The 17,685-nt window shown below is 41.9% G+C and overlaps 1 long non-coding RNA gene across 2 annotated transcripts in view; it reads right to left on the reverse strand.

Annotated features, from left to right (window-relative positions):
* Window positions 1–820: 820 nt before the first annotated feature.
* Window positions 821–17,685, reverse strand: part of LOC115086025 — a 70,818-nt gene continuing 53,953 nt past the window's right edge. For both annotated transcript variants that reach the window (XR_003855011.1, XR_003855012.1), the window contains 2 exons: window positions 7,896–7,971; window positions 821–1,113 (listed from right to left, as the gene is read on the reverse strand). This is a non-coding gene — a long non-coding RNA (uncharacterized LOC115086025). The remainder of the gene's footprint in view (window positions 1,114–7,895; window positions 7,972–17,685) is intronic.

Raw genomic sequence — 17,685 nt, forward strand, 5'->3', positions numbered from 1 at the left:
TATGGGACATGTACACAGCTAACATTTCTTTTCCAAGTACATACATGATCACATAGAATACTTGTGAAATTGGTGTAAATCCCTGTAGCAACTACAAGGGTGTGCATCCCTAATGGAGCCTTTGAACTGCGTAGACTGTAACTCAGGGTCTTTGCTTAAAACACTTAATTATACAACATTTACAACATTTACTCATCTTTACTTTACTAGCTTTTCAATGGGAAGAACCAATTTAAATATACGATCCTCAATACAATTCTCCTGGGGGGAGAATACCATCCAGAGGGTAATCACCCTCTATATATCACACTCAAAACTTTCTTGAAACTTTAAACCAATATGGTCTCCTGGGGGCAGGCCCAAAATGAACAGTGACTCTGACCTTTACTACCTGTAAGCCTGCAGGGTTAAGGAGGGCTCAGTCCCATACAGGGCAACACCCTACACCAACTAGCAAATAACCATTAGAGAAAAATACAAATCCCTGTGGGGTATACCCATCACCTTTTAACATGAACTCTTACATATGCTATACACCAAGTTGTTATTAGTACTCTTCCTGGAAGAAAGTCTCTTCTTCTGATGCAGCTGTTCTGCAACTCCTCACACAAGGCTCTAATTGAGGGATGCAAGACAGGAACACAGGGGTGTGCAGTAACCTGGAAAAAACATAATTAACAGTAGATGGCTGGATTCCAGGTGAGATGGCATCCAACCTAAAGAAAAATGGTTAATTATATAAAAAAAATTGATAAATAAATGAAAGATCACCACTGTTTCATTTTTTGTTTTCCAAACATTTTACTATTTTTTTTGTCTCAAGGCATTTGTTATTCTTTTTATTACAAAACCAAGGGTTTTATTTTTTTTTTTCAAAGAAACAATTAATAGCAAACAAGGCATTTCACCCCCCACTAAGGGAAATGTCTATATTTAAAGCAACTATGCTATGCAGGCGTTCTGGTCTTCTAGGCCACTTGAACTGGCCAGGTCATCTTGTTGATAGACGATGTCCTCCTGAGCACAGTCCACTCTCCCATTGAGGGACAGCAAACAGTTCATGGAACTTGAAAATTTTCAGCCTCAATAGGCCAACTTCCTCTGGAAAATTATCTAAAAAATTAACAAATGACAAAAAACATTCAGACAAGAAATTGCAACTGGAGTCCTCTCAAAAGCATGAACACCCTCACTACTGGGCTGGATCTTCATCGTCCTCCTTCTTCCTTGGTTGGGCCAGCTGCTTTATCTTTGGCTTGGCTCATGCTACTGCAGCTGGATGGTACTCACTTAAAGGTACTCCCCGCTGATGGTCTCTCACTTCGCGGGCTCACTGATCTCATTCCGGTACTTATATATCTATAAATATTGGGGCATTGCAGAAATAGCAGCTGGTATTCATATGTTGTGGGCATTGGCAAGAATGGTAGTCTGCACCTCCTCAAAGGACTTTGAGGAGGAACAACTTGTCTCTCTAATCTGATTCTCATGTGACTTTTCAGGGGGAAAGGCCTACTCTGGAAGCAGATCTTAACTTCCAATCCTGGGAAAGGAAGGTGGCAGAAAAATGTTTCCTTCCCAAAAGATGGTATAAATTAATTTATAATGGTCGCTGCAACCTCCTCTTGGCTAGGTGAGAAAAGTATGCAGATCCCTTCTGCATTCCAAGAAAGGGGATTTCTGCCCCTAGAAAAATATGTCTAGCCAGTCCCAAAAGTATAATAAAAGTAGGAATAACAGACAAAAACTCTTCTTAGTCCTTCTTCCCTCCAGTCTTTAGTACATAGCACTGGCAGGGCTGTGTCTCACTTGCTGTGCTAGTTTGGTGCCTAACTCAGAAAGTATACTCAGAAGATATGGCAGCTAAGATTCAATGCCAAGAAGTGCAGAGTCATGCATATGGGATGTAGAAATCTGAAAGAACTGTATTTGTTTGGGGATGAAGAACTTATGTGCACGAGCAGGAGAGAGAACTTGGGGTGATAGTGTCTAACAATCTGAAGTTGGCGAAACAATGTGACAAGGCGATAGCTAAAGCCAGAAGAATGCTGGGCTGCATAGAGAGAGAGGAATATCTAGTAAGAGAAAGGAAGTGATGATCCCCTTGTACAGGGCCTTGGTGAGGCCTCACCTGGAGTACTGTGTTCAGTTCTGGAGACCATATCTCCAGAGGGCCAGGGACAGGATGGAGGCGTTCCAGAGAAGGGTGACCAAAAAGATGGATGGTCTTCATAAAATGACTTATGAGGAGAGATTTAAGAACCTAAATATGTATACCCTGGAGGAGAGGAGGAGCAGGGGTGATATGATACAGGCTTTCAGATACTTGAAAGGTTTTAATGATCCATTGTCAACAACACACCTTTTACATTGGAAAAAAATCAGTAGAGCTAGGGGTCATGACTTGAAGCTTCAGGGAGGAAGACACAGCACCAATGTCAGGAAGTATTTCTTCATGGAGAGGGTGGTGGATGCCTGGAATGCCCTTCTGGAGGAAGTGGTGAAGACTAAAACTATGAAGGATTTCAAAGGGGCATGGGATAAACACTGTGGATCCATAAAGGCTAGAGGATGGGAATGAAGAGAAGAGCCATGGGGGTGGATTTCTGGAGTGGAGGTTACTACCTGGTGATTACTACCCTTACTCAATAAGCCTTTGCAAGGCTAATGCAACTCCAACATTACTCTCTGCTTCAACGGCAAGGGGAAATGTGGAAAAGAGGATTTGCATTCAGATAACAACCAACAAGGACTGAACTTCACAATCTGGATAAACAAATAAACGTGGGAGTACTTGCTTATTATGGCGGTTACTACCATAAACCAATTAAGCCTGATACATCACTTTGAATGCATATACAGTGTTGCTCTCTGCTTCAACAGCAGGGGGAAATATGGAGAAGAGGATTTGCATTCAGACAACAACCAACAAGGACTGAACTTCACAATCAGGGTAAACAAATAAGTGTGGGGGTAGCTTGCTTATTACGGCGGTTACTACCCTAAACCAGTTAAGCCTGATACATCACTTTGAATGCATATACAGTGTTGCTCTCTGCTTCAACGGCATGGGGAAATGTGGAAAACAGGATTTACATTCAGACAACATCCAACAAGGCATGGATCTGTGCAGTCTGGGTAAACAAGCATCGAGGTAACTTGCTTGCTGTGGCCTTATGCCCATCCCCTTATGCTCACCTTTGATGCAACTCCAACATTACTCTCTGCATCAATGGCAGGGGATGGCAGGAAACTTGAATCAAACAGTTACCAACAAGGGCCCTGAAATTGGTGGTTGGTGAAACAGATACGTATGGGAAAATAAATGTGGGAGCTTGCTGGGCAGACTGGACGGGCCGATTGGTCTTTTTCTGCCGTTATTTCTATGTTTCTATGCATACAGAAACCCTTCCTCTCTCATTAAAATCAAAACACGCTGCCCCCTCTAACTAGGGCTAACCCCCCCCCCCCCTCTTTATGGATTAGGAGCTCATCACTCACAGTCTGCCTCTGGAGGAGGGCCTGTGCAGGAATGTTCTCTCCACCTAAACTGATATAAATCCTAAGGGCTAGGTGCTGGGCCAATTAATGGATACCAAGGGGCATCCACATTATTAAATAAACAAATAAATTAATAAATTAAAAGCATATTTTAGCTAGCCTATCTTCACTATCTGGATCAAGTAATACTGATATCCTCCCACTGAAAAGTCTCAGCATGTACAAGAATGTTCTTTTGCACTATTGGATTTTGCAGTGATGATATGTGCATTGAGAAGCTCTCTTAGCATGGAAGAAAAGATTATCTTTTAAAAATATAGCATTGGTATTGGTAAAGGGACTTTTCTGACCTCTACTACAGTCAGTGATCTTAATTACTGTGACGGAAAGTCAGTAGGTACTACTTTCTGCTTTTACTTGAGCAGGAAAGGACTAGAGGCTGAAGCAGTGCCAGCAAAGTCTGATTTTTGTATCTCTCTGACTGTCGGATGCAGCACACTCAGTTTATCAGTAGAAAGAATGATATAAAGAGAAGCACAGCCTTGCCAGACTTTGTGGTTCTGTTTCTTTCTAACAGTTTTTTTGTGTGTGTGTGCAAAAGGAGTCCATCAGCAGTGCACACAATCTATATGTGTCTGTGTATATAGTGACAGAGACATTTTTATACATACACTGAGGGATAGGCCTAGAAAGACAGAGATTAAGTTTGTGCCAATGGCAAGTTGGTTCTAAATCTGTTTGGCAAGTTGGCTCTATGCTTGCTAAGCACTGATGTGAAATCAGTCTGTTAACATGAATGAGTGTGTGTGACACACACACTCATTCATTACAAGAGTGATACTGTGAGAAAAGAGCATAGCAGGGAATGGGCAGGAGAAGAGGATTGGTTGTTGCTGCAGAGCCAGCCAAGCCTGTGAAAAGTAAAAGAAGTACTAGTAGCAGTGAGAAAAAAGGGAGTTATAAATAGGTTACCAAAAAAATGTATCTGATTACTTGGGTTCTGGAGCCTGGCTGTGACACCCTGGGAGAGAAAGACTGTGATGGCTTGCTAAGTCCCCAAATGAGCTTGAAGGCAGACTGATGAAGTGGCCCTGGACAAAGTAGGCCTGTGGTGTGACTGAGGCCTTCTGGAAACCTCTATGGTCCGAAGTAGCAGGATAGGATGATAAAGTAGCTAAGGGGCCCATGCAGAGGGATAGGAATGGCAGTAAGAGGAGCTAGAGGATGTGGTTAAGGCAGCTAGTGTAGCTGGGTTTAAAAAAGGTTTGGATAAGTTCCTGGAGGAGAAGTCCATAAATTGCTATTAATCAATAGGGAATAGCTGCTGCTTGTTGCCGGCATTCGTAGCATAGGATATATTTAATATTTGTCTACTTGCTAGGTACTTATGACTTGGATTAGCTGCTGTTGGAGAAAGGATACTGGGCCTGATGGACCCTTGGTCTGACCCAGCATGACATATCTTATTTTCTAATGTTCTCCGAGAGGGAGCTATACATTTAATTAAAATAAAGAAAATTAAGCAAAATTAAAATAAAACAAAGGTTGGGGTCAGATGAGGAGACCCTAGAGACATTTATGAAACCACCACCCGGCCTCTATAGTAAATTTTAAATGGGAAATTTACCCTAATGGAGCCCTGATGCATTTTACAGTTAAAACTCCCCTAAATGCCTAAAATTCAAGGGAACTCTGGATCGGGTAAATAGAGGGAGCCCTGGGGACCTTTACCTAAGGGGTACTTGGATTGTGTTGGCAACAATTTTTGAATGGTGAATGTTAATGTTATTGAGTGTCCAGGGAACCATATGGGGAATTATAATTTCATGAAAGATCATAGATAGGCTTTAAGAAAAATGTTTATTTCCAAAAGAATCATTTTTTTAACATATTTGGGCACAAAATTGAGATTTTTGAGGGTAATGGTAGTCTCCATCACACCCCATTTTAATGGTCCATTCTAAGCCATCCTAACAAAAACTAGCACCATCATGGCAACTCAGAGTATTCTGAAGCCGTAACCATGATTGCATAGTGACGGCTTTGCTAGTTACCAGAGGAGAAACTGGCACAGCAGAACCGATTCTAGTCAAAGTGCAGGGATTTCCAAAATAATACAGATAACTGGGAGAAGTTTAAAGTATTCCAAAAATTCCTTAATTACAGTGGTAACAAAAGCAGACAGGAAAGAAACCCATTAAAGATCATCTAATGTGGATACATAATAACCCAAGGGAATAAGTAATGATATGAAGTCATGAAAAGCAAGGATATCAGAACCTTAGAAATCAGCTGGCAGTTAAGAATTGAAGAGAGTAGGCTGAAAGTTGAGAGAACAGAAGCACTGTCACAGTGCTTGGCTCTGAGGTCTTGTATAAGTGTCAAAACACTTAAAAAAGAGCAAGAACAGTGAAACACAGAGTAGAGTATGAATGGGAAGTGTGAGTTAGTGTTTAATTTACTGGTCCCAGTCAAGGTAAGGGTAAGGATAGAGTAGAATGACATTAAGGTATTTGCTGTATTATGGGTTCTTTAAGCAGCATTATTTAGATAATGAGAGACTGGAAAAAGGAATGTCTGACTGTGTTGTGTCCTCCACATAGTGAGGTAACCAAGAGGCTGAAAATGCATTGAATGGACCAGCATAATTGTCCAAAGTCCTGAACATATAAGCCATCCCTGCCCAATAAGAGGGAGCAGGTGTAGGCCAATTACAGTTCAATATCTGAATAACTTGCTAAAAAAAAGAAAACAAGAGTTTCTGTTTAATTGAAAGAAAGAAGGCAGCAGCTTCAACCCTCCCTTCATGTATAATTTCAGTAATTTCTGAGTAAAAGAAAGTTTCCAGAATAAAAGACTGTGGCAACAAATAAATGTTTATCTGAAATTAGAAAAGAAACATCCCCACAGATTAAAGACAATGTTGCCTGCTACAGATGTGACAAGGTTTCAGAATGACAGTGACTGAAAGTTTGAAAGAGTAGCCACACTCTTCTTTCTCACAGAGTAGTATAACTGATTATAATTATTTTTAATAGTTAGAAAGAATACAGTCTTAATAAGCAAACTTGGAACATACACTGAAGGAACTCTATGCACATAGCTGGCAGAAGAATCTCGGAGTAGGGAGATAGTTTCTCTTTTTAGGTTTTTATAGAATAGGTTAGTAGGAAGAAGATCTGGAAGGGAAGAAAAGAAGAAGTCGTTGGAGCCTGCAGGACTATAAGCCTGACCAGTGGCAGATCTGGAAATGAGAAGCGACTGCTAGGATTCATGGCTCGCGAGATAGACCCATGAGCCGCAGCACTAACCCTGATGCCACCAACAGGTCCTGACCTCAGCGACACATGGACCACCACTGCCAGCAGCCTGACATGCCGCTGCCATCCTAGCTTCCTATAATGAGCATGCATACACGCAGCCTCTACCGTTAAAGAGCCCATGCTGGGAAAATCCCCACAGTGCCCTCTGATGATACTAGCAGGCCCTGACTAATTAAGGGCTCCTTGAACTGCCTACCTGTGCTTCAGCAATGGGTCTCCTGCATCCAGCAGTGCATGCATGTTGCTCCAGTGTCTTGCTTCCTGGTTCCTGTGATTCGATTTATTTCTGTTATTCCTGCCTCATCCAGCCTTGCCTTGTCCTGCCATGCCTCATTCAGCCTTGCCTTGTCTCATCCAGCCCTGTATTCTCCTGCTTGACTCGTCCAGTTTGTCTCATCCAGTGTCTTTGTGTGTCTTCATCCATTCCAGCTTGATCTTCTGGTATCAGCCTCTTCCTTTGGACCTTACCACATGTGCCTTCCAACCAGATCTGACCTCTTGCCTTGGATTTGACCACGTTTGCCTGTTGCCTGAACCTGACCTCTTGCTTGGACTTGGCCAGGTTTGCTGCTGCCTTCCCTGATTTTCAGCCTGCCTCCGTGTCTCCAGCTTGCCATCTGTCCTAACCCCTGGCGTGCCCTTAGACTCTTGCTCTCTTCACTGCCCCTAGGGACCTGCCTAAGTCCTGCCTGTTGCCAGAACCCAAGGGCTCAACCTGTTGGGAAAGTGGCTGGTATAGGTGAAGCTCCAGACTGTCCCTTTACAGGGCACATTTGCCAGCTGCCGGCGTAGGACTTATAGGTCCACCTATGAGGCTGTGTCAACTAAGCTGCAGCACAAGGGGCTCATTTCCATGCCAAATCATCACAGCAATGAGATAAGTCTATACACAAACAAAATAGCCAGGCCTGAGTTCATGTGCATATAACAGACAAACAAATAGACAAACACAGAAAGGAAGGAGCTAGGAAAAATCACTAAAGAAAAGAATACAGAGAAAATAAAAATCAAAAAAACAAAAAACCCAGTCAGAGGAAAGAGACAGAGAAAGATAAACAAAATCATACTTACCTGATAGTATTCATCTAGTTGTTTCCATAAACAAGTCTGAGTAATTCCAAATGTTCTGTTCTATTAGCTGAAGTACCTGAGTTAAGAAAAGTTAGAAAAAATATTGCAGTTTATGTTGAAAGAAAAATGTTTACCGAGAAAAATTGTTGATTATTTTAATAAAATAAATTGTTCATTTGCTTATTTGTATACTTTGTGCTTAATTTATCCTTGCCTCCCCTTCCTAGTCTGGGAGTAATCGCAGGGTGGGTTGTGGACCCCTTTTTCCTCTGTGGGATACTCAACTGGGAGGAAGGCACTGAACTGCACCCCTATGGGACAACATCAGAGAGTTTGCTGCTAACAATGCCTTGACCTTTTCCTTCACGATCCACCTGCAACATCAAGTCCAGTGCAACATCAGCCACAAACGATGCAAAGAAAAGATCATATAAAGACATCCCTAGTCTGGAATCACTTTAAAATGAGAGAGGACCCACATTTTGCTCTGTATTTATTGCAGTTGAGAGAAGGTACTTGGGCAACTGACGAAGGCTGAAATGCAGAATCACCCGCAGAAGCCGCATCCACTAGCACTGGCATCAGAGGAGGGCATCAGTACTAGCCTGGGGACCAGTCTGACACTTAAAGCAAAAGACATAGGAAAGGAGTTGAAAAGAGGAAAACTATTAAAACTCTACCCCAAGGTGATTCCATGGCACATTCCACCAGATAAGTGGCAGACCTCCATGTGTTTTCAGTGGCAACCCACCATAGATGATAAAGAGCAGTGTTCTTCACATGTGCTGCGCCTGGCAGTGAAGGAGGCCCTGATTTGGGACCTAAGGAACACAAGATCCCAAACCTGAAGGACAGGTTTGTTATTTGTATCTCTATTGTGATTTGATATTACTCTGTCTGATCATCTATCATTATCAGATAAAGTGACACTATTAAAATTAGCATTGCTTTTAATTCCGAAAAAACTCCATACAGCATTTTATCACTCCACAATTATATGATTTTATTTTAAAAAACTATGTACCATACCGATATGGCACCTGTGTAAAGTAACGTCTCAAAATCCCTATCTTTATGTGCCTATTGTAAACCGTTGTGACGGAAGCTTCTAAACGACAGTATAGAAAAGTCTTAAATAAATAAATAAATAAATACATAAATTACAGGAAAGTAGTGGAGAATTATCATCAAAGCTTGAAGGATGGGCAGTTTCTCCATGAGAAGTGGGAAGGATTTGGGATTCTCATAAGCGTATGATTCAAGATGTTGGCAAGGCTGGATTTCCACCTATATTTATTTATTTTATTTATTTAAAGAATTTTTATATACCGGGGCACGTAGCAAAACATCAGGTTAGTGGAGCAGAAGACACCTCTTGATGATCTGTCTCTGGAAACCAAGATAGGTACGGATGGTCCTCTGGGGCATCAAGATTGATTAGTGATGAGGCAGCCGATACAAATCCTGAAGTCCTTCAAGGATGCCAGAGAGGATCTGAGTTCCAGAAGCATGGCTCTGGGTGGCAACATCCCTATAATAACTATTCTGGAGGAGACATTATAAGGCTTCTGCGATCAAGAGAGAATAGCCACAGAGGTGTTGCAGTTTGTGGACTTCTTGCAGCAGCAGGTGCAAGTGAGACTGAAAACCTTGACAGAAAACAATATCTGCAAGATTGCCACAGTTTATGATCAGTAGGTGAAAGGGAATCTCACCCTCCAGTTCCAGCATCTCATATACAAGAAGGAGATACTGGAAGCTATGGTGAATGAAGATGAGTACCAGAGGCAGAGGCACAGTGGGGATGTAGCACAGGAAAGAGTGGTCACCCCATAGAACAGTGCAAGCATGAGCAATAACCTATCAACTAACTCTTTCTCCCCCATGTCAATAAGCCAAAGCCACATAGCCCCAACAAAACAATCTGTCTTGATACAAGCCATAGCTAAAGCAGCTGGCAAGAGAGACTCTCTCCCTACCACAGCAAAGGAGACCCCAGCAGAAATTTTTATGGCATGCTATCTAACAAAGCCCATCTAGGACATGGAAATAGATCCACTGGCATATTGGGGCGGGGTCAGAGGCCTCCAACACAGCGGCCATTGCCGCTGTGTTGGAGGATTGCATGCTGGCAGGCTGCCGGCGCCAGGTAGTGCGCGCACATGTACACCGTGCACGCTCCTTTTAAAATCTACCTCTATATCTGGTATCCTGCAACCTGGCCAACATAACCAGCTTCAAGACGGAGAAAGCAGGCCAGTCCAAGTTTTCAGACAATCCATTTTTGATGCATTATGGGCTTAGCAGCACTGATTTCAAAGGAAAGAATCTGAGCCTATATATCCCGCACAGGTTTGGGGTATAAATTTACAACTAAGACTGGCACAGTTTTCGTTCTTCTGGACGCTGCTTCGCTTAGCAATAGGGGCCAGCAACAAAACCAGAAACATATCCCTGAGGATGTTCTTTCCCTTATCTGGAACATTACTTTATTTATGATCTTTATGTATAGTAGTCCTTTTTTTCCTACCATTTTATTTAGCTCTTTCAGTATAATACTTTGCCAACAACATATCCATTGGTTATGCCATTAATATGATATGAATGAGTTTCTGCATTAATGTATGCCTATTGCCTCTTGCACTACCCCAACTCCACAACTCTCCCCTACCCCAAAAGCTGCCCTAACACCCCATACCCCCACCCCCACCTCCTAAAGCCCCCCAAACGCCTCCCCAAGTCCACTTCTAGCAGCCCCTACCACCACCCACCTTCCTATTTTCAACAACATACCTACCTCACAGGGGTAGCAAACAATAAAATTGGCCTGCAGGTTCCTTTAGGCCTGCCACTGCCTATTGTACCTCCTGACCCCATGGATGGGGAACAGGAGGAGCTTATGCCTCACCACCAGGAATATTAGCCTTGACATGTCCCTGATGCTGAATTAGGATGCCTTATTGTGGAAAGAGGGGGTAATCTTGGATTGAACCTACATGCGTATCTGTGCATGCAAAAAACATATATGCGTACAAGTTTCCAGGTACATGTAAACATTTCAACATATTTGTTCACATATATAAAAAGTGCTTCAGTGGTCAAAAAAGCAAACAGAATGTTTGGAATTATTAGGAAAGTAATGGTGAATAAAATTGAGAATATCATAAAGCCTCTGTATTGATCCATGGTGAACGCACACCTTGAGAACTGTATACAATTTTGTCACCACATCTCAAAAAAGATATAGTTGTACTAGAAAAAGTACAGAGAAGGACAACCAAAATGATAAAGGGGATGAAACGACTCACCTATAAGGAAAGGCTAAAGAGGTTAGGGCTGTTCAGCTTGAAGAAGAGATGGCTGAGGAGGGATATGATAGAGGTCTATAAAATCATGAGATGACTAGAATAGATAAATGTGAATTGGTTATTTACTCTTTCAGATAATACAAGGACTAGGGAGCATTCCATCCAGTGAAAAAGTAGTAGGAGGTGTTATTTGTTAAATGAAATAAGAAATACAAGCAATATTTCCTATTTCATTTCATTTTGTAGTTTACAAAAATCGATAGAAAAAACACAAAATTTGATGTTTTCCTGTCTTTTTTTGTTTGGGGGAGGCCAAAAAAACTATATTTTATTTAAAAAAAAAAAATGATCACAGAATCCACCCCAACCCTTCCCATTTATTTTATTTATTTTTAAATGTATTCCTTTTTATATTCCACCAATTCCAACTCCAAGGCAGATTATTAAAATATTCACCCTTACCCCCTAGCCCACCCTAGCCCATCGTCCTGAGCCCCCAGGAGTCACCAAAATGTCCCTGGTGATCTAGTGGGTGCCCGGGAGCTACCTCCCGCTCCTGGGCCTGGTGGCTGCCGTTATTCAAAATGGTGTGGGCCGCTTTGCCCCTAAATTATGATGGGGCCATTGGCCTGGGAGCAGAAGGTCATTTCCGGGCCAGGGGAAGGCTAGAGTGGGTGAGGGGGAGAGGGGGGGGGTCAGTTGGTGGATGAATATGTTAATAAATGGGAAGGATTTTTTTTTAACTAAAAGAAAATAAAAATAACGATCTAGGGGTAGTCCCAAAATGGCCCACTCCTGAAATGATGGGGGAAATGACACCATTTTTTTTTTGTGTGTACATGCCTAGGAAGTAGCACATTTAAAACAGACTGGAGAAAATTATTTTTCAATCAATGCACAATTCTTTTCCAGAGGCTGTGGTAAAAGCAGTTATTGTAGCTAGGTTTAAAAAAGGTTTGAACAAGTTACAGGAGAAAAAGTTCATAAACTGTTGTTAATCAAATTGACTTAGGGAATAGTCACTGTTTATTACTGACATTAGTAGCATGGGATTTATTTAATGTTTGGGTTCTTGCCAGGTACTTGTATCCTGGATTGACCACTGTTAGAAATGGGATGCAGGGCCAGGAGGTCTGGCTGTCGAAGGCAGCGGAGGAGAGTTACCTTCGACCTCGGAAGATGTTTCCCTGAGCCCAGACGTCAGACCTCCACCGCAAGAGCGAGAACTCCAGCAGAAGTTAGCCAGCCAAAGCCCTGAAATGGCGACTATGGATTTGGCTTTGGAGGGAGCAACTGCTGGGATCGAATCCGCTCTAAGAATGCTGGAACCCTCAACTGGAGAGAGAGATGGGAGTCCAGCGGAGGAAACATCTGCGGATGGAGGAGAAGGTGAGACGCTGAAATTTCAGCCAGCCTTTGTCATGATTCCAAAACCAGCAAATGTTACCCTTGATGCTATTTGGGATGTATTGAAGAACATGGGAAATGCTGTTAACGACTGTTCAAAGAAAATAACAACTTTGTCTCAACAAATAGAAATAATTTCTAATAAGAATAATGTTCAAATAAAAGAAAATCAGGAAAAATTTGTTAAAATGGAAGAGGATATAAAGGTAATAAAAGAAGTGCAAAGTTCCCTTATTCAAGATGGAGACTTCTTGAGTAAGAGAGTGGAATTCGTAGAGAACAGACTGAGACATTTAAACCTGCATTTTTTAAACTTTCCCAAAGTGGTGGGGGAATTACCTCATGTTACGTTGAGGAGATATCTCCTAGAAAATTTAGAATATGCCTCTGATCAAACCCCACCTATGGACAAGGTTTACTTTTTGCCAACTAACGCAAAATCTCAAGTACAAACACAACCGATGGATCTCGAAAACCTCACAGATTACCTTGAATCATCTCATTATGAAATCATTGAAAGAGCTACACTATTGGTTACTTTTTTGACTGAAATTGATCTTAGTGCAGTCATGAAGAAATATTTCAAAAAAGCGAATAACCCATTCATGGGACAGCCAATAAGAATATTCCCTGATTTATGCAAGATCACCCAGGAGAGAAGGAAAGGCTTTTTAGCCTTACGACAAGAAACCCTGAATATTGGGGCTTATTTTTATTTAAGATATCCTGCTAAATGTTTAGTTAAAATAAGAGGAGATAATTTTGTGTTTACAGCTCCAGAACAGTTGAAAAAATGTATAGACTCAAGGAAACAGGGAACAACAGTTGGAATCAGTGAAATGACATAAATAATTGGAATATAGCTAAGTACCCGCTAGGTTATTTCCTATGTGTTTCTTGTTTTATCTCCTTGATAATTTCTCCACCCCCTAATGTTTGGGGTCTAATGGATACTAAGATAATGCTATATAGTTTCTTTTGAAATTTGTTTTGGTTTCTTGTTAAACACGAAAGTGTATCATGTTTCTTAAGCAAAGTTGTATCTTTGTGAAATTATTTGAAATTAATAAAATATAAAGAAAAAAAAGAAATGGGATGCAGAGCTTGATGACCCACACCCTGATCTAGTATGGCAACTTCTTATGTACTTTTGGGGCCATAAATACTCATATTTGAGATGCTGAGCAAATGCATCCATGCAGATTCTAAAATACAATAGCAAATCGGCTCGGTCGCACATACACATGTATAAGGAGCTTCACAGAGATGTTTGAACATTATCCTCCCTGAGTATAATAAAATTACAAGGTATAGAAAGGATAATAACAAGGGCAATTTCAAGAGTCTGTTGTTAATCAGTACTGTGTCTGGCCAGAATATGTTTTGGGGCTGGTGGCAGGATACAACATATTTTGCTGCTATAGCTGTGGTTTTACCTCTTCCTACCAGGATTATATAGAGTTTTTCTTTTCATTCTTTTATGGGAAGTCTTTGATTTTCTCTGTCAGCTTTGGGAAATATACATCTCTGATAAATTTGTAATTTGTATAGTAGAGGAGGAAATGTATTTTTATTTCAATTTCTCTTGTGTTGTTGCACTGCAAGTCTGGCTTTCTGGGGTTTCCAATTCTGTGTATTTCTAGTTCTGATTTATTAGCTCTTCTGCATTTGGTGAGGGTCTATCTGTGTACTTTCTGTGTCGGGTTCAATAATATCCCAACTAGTTTTGCTTTCCAACATCTGCCTCTCAATAGGAAGTGTATTGGTGTTCTAGGGCACTGGTTCTCAATCCAGTCTTTGGAATACACTAAGCCAGTCTGGTTTTGCATGCTCTTATTACTTTGTGTTCAAATCTATTTCATGCATATTCATTGTGGATGACCTGAAAACCCAACAGAGTATGTTCCAAGGACTGGACTGAGAATCATTGTTCTAGGGTCTGTTGTAATATTTGTTAGGGGTGTGCATTCGTTTTTAACGCATATGTAAAACGCAACTTATATTTTTAAAAGAGAAAAAAAAGGTTTGAGGAGAAACGCATCGGAACTTTTGGCCAGCTTGGGGGGGGTCAGGAGGCCCCCCCAAGCTGGCCAAAAGTTCCGGTTGGGTCCAACGGGGGTCCCGGAGCGACCTCCTGCCACATGACCTACCTGTCACGTGGTAGGAGCACAAGATGGAGCCGGTGACCATGTGACAGGTGCTGACCAATGGCACGGCAGCCCCTGTGACACAGGCTATCGGCGCCATGAGGAAATCGCAAAGGAGTTCAGGGATGGCTTCCTGACTCCCCGCTGGTCCACCAGGGAGTTTTGGTAAGTCTTGGGGGGGGATTAAGGAGGGTGGGGGGTTTAAATTTTTATTTAGGGAATCGGTGAACATATGGACAGACCCTCAACTTATGGAATTCTCCATATGTCCATATTGAACGAAATCGACACCCCACGAAAACTTATCAACGATTCACCGAAAATGTTTTGCCTGCACATCCCTAATATTTGTTGCCTTCTCATAGGTGGGGATTTAGCTTTTTGAGTCCTGGAAGTTCATGATGTTTTCATCTCACAGACAAACTATGAGAGTGGCATATACAGGAACCACACAACTTCTCAAAGAGCTGGCAAGCCTGCTTCTATTCAGGTAACATCTCTACAGTCAGGTCTTCTAAATCTGCCCAGGGAGTGAGAGTGAAAGGGAAGTATTTTGCTTTGAGATGTTTAGTATCTCCTACAAAATACATAAAAGAATAGATGTACACTTAGAGCTACTGAGGAGATTAAAAACACAGTGGAGGCATGGTCTACTGGTTACAGCAGCAGACTAAACACCAGACAATCCTCACTTCAAATCCCACTGATGTTCCTTGTTACTTTGGGCAAGTCACTTCCCCCTCTATTACATCAGGTCCAAAGGAGCAAGTCTGAAGATGAAAGCTGTGTGTTCGAACTGTGCTGAAATTCAGCACACAGTTTCCTAACACAAGCTCCTTTTTAATTCCACATGCAGTAAGCTAATGTGCTAACTCATTGGGAATTAAAATGTGCTCATACAGAGTTAAAATGTGGGTTCAGTGCAGAATGAATTCACATTTTAAATCGGTGTGAGAAGGGAGAGCCACTACTGATCACTGGTGTCTCTTGATCTTGCCAGGAGCTTGCGGGAGAGAACGTCGTGCATTACTCACTTTTTTTATTTTTTGCATCATTGTCTCTCATCGCTGCTGTATGCAGAAATGGTGGTTGTTCTGCTTTTGCTTCCAGTGCAGATTCTTCTTCCACTCAGTTGCCTTGTCTCTGCCATCGCTGGACCCGCTACCAACCCTTGTCTCATCTCTTCTTGTGAGTACTTACTTACATGCTAACATTTCACAGCATAAGTTTTGCTAGTTTCCTGGTGGGCACTGGATGAATTCAGATTTGTTTTTCTCACTTTTATTCTCTTTTCACTTTCTGTCGCAGGTTAGTACATCATTGTCTCTTGTTGCTGCAGTAAAAAGAAATGGTGGTTGTGCTCTTGCTTTTCCTTCTGGTGTTGATGCTTCTCCAACTCAAATGCCTCATCTCTGCCACTGTTGGGCCTGCCATTGACACTCGTCTCCTCTCTTCTGAAGAGTATTTATGCACCAATATTCCTAGGATGCTTTGTCTGCCTTGCCAAGCTGTCTCCAGTTTATGGATTTGTTGATTGCATTTATGAACTTTCGCTTTGTATGCTACCATTAACATGCTCCCAGGCTGTCAGTGTGGCTCTTGAAATGTTACTGGACTCTCGCTGAATATTAGGAATGTGCATTTGGGAGAAATGAACCAGGAAATGAGACAAAAATTCCTATTTTGTTTTGGGTCATTTTCAAAATGGAACAATTTAAATTCTGATGAAATTTCATTGGAATTTCATTCCATTTTGAAAATCGGGGGGGGGGGGGGGGGGGGGGGGGGGGGGGGAAGTCAACCATCGGGCCTAGGCCTATACCCGAAGCCAGGGCCTCACCTAGGGTATAGGCAGAGACCACAACCAGGTGCTCCGGTCTTCACCCAAGCGTGATTCCGGTGCCTTGGTCTAGGCCTAGGGCTGAGGCCAGGGCTCTGCCTAAACGTATGCGGCAGCCTATACCTTGTTTGCCATAAAAAAGTCAGAGAAGCACCAACACACAGCACCACAATAGGCTCAAATGGCCCCCAGAAATGTGCTTTAACTTTTTCTCATGTTAAAAAACAAGTGCTAAGATGTCTCACCACTAATGCGACTTTTTACATTGTCCTATATTTACTTGCAATTTGTATATGCTGAGTGTACTGCAGGATTCCTGGCATAGGCTTTTTCAGCTCTGAAACCCATATTACACACTTGAACAACTTAGCACTTAAAAACTTGCTCTAAAACCCAAGTAAAAACCCAGGGTAGGTGCAGCGCAACTTATTTCATTGGGCCCCTGAAAGAGCCAAGGAGATCCACTGTACTGGTTGATTCTTACATGATCCAACGTCTGCCAGCTTCTTATCAAGGGGCTCTCTCCAGCTCTCCACCTCTAGGTGAAGCACACCTTGCTTTCAAAAAATTACTTAACTCTCCATCATCTTTCTCCATATAACAAAAATCAACGTGTACATAGACCATACTATAACTTAATATTGAACATTATATTCTAATCATGAGATTCCTGGCAGACTGAAACAATTTACTAGATTAACTTAAGAATTATCTAAAATATTGCACATGAGCTGTTGAAACCAAATAGTTCCTTCCTTTAGATATCACATCAGAGACACCATTTTCATTTGAAAATGGGGCCTATGTGTTCTTGATAGCTCATGTTCTCAGGCAAAAGGCAGCACCTATGGTGGGGGGAATTACAGGAGAGGAGGAGCTTGATTTGGGAGTGAGTAGCTCTTCTCTGCTTGCTCTGTTTACTCTAGTGTCACTCTAGTGTCACTCCTCTATGCCTTTCCTCTGCAAAATAGGAGGGAAGGAAATGGACTAGATAGAAGAATAGCTCTTATCTGTCTGCTTCAGCTTCACACCAATCTTCTTCTGTTCCCTGCAGCTACTTGGAAGGAAAAGGGTGTTTTAACTTAGGC

Source organism: Rhinatrema bivittatum, chromosome 2, assembly GCF_901001135.1.
Source record: "Rhinatrema bivittatum chromosome 2, aRhiBiv1.1, whole genome shotgun sequence".
Taxonomy (NCBI): Eukaryota; Metazoa; Chordata; class Amphibia; order Gymnophiona; family Rhinatrematidae; genus Rhinatrema; species Rhinatrema bivittatum.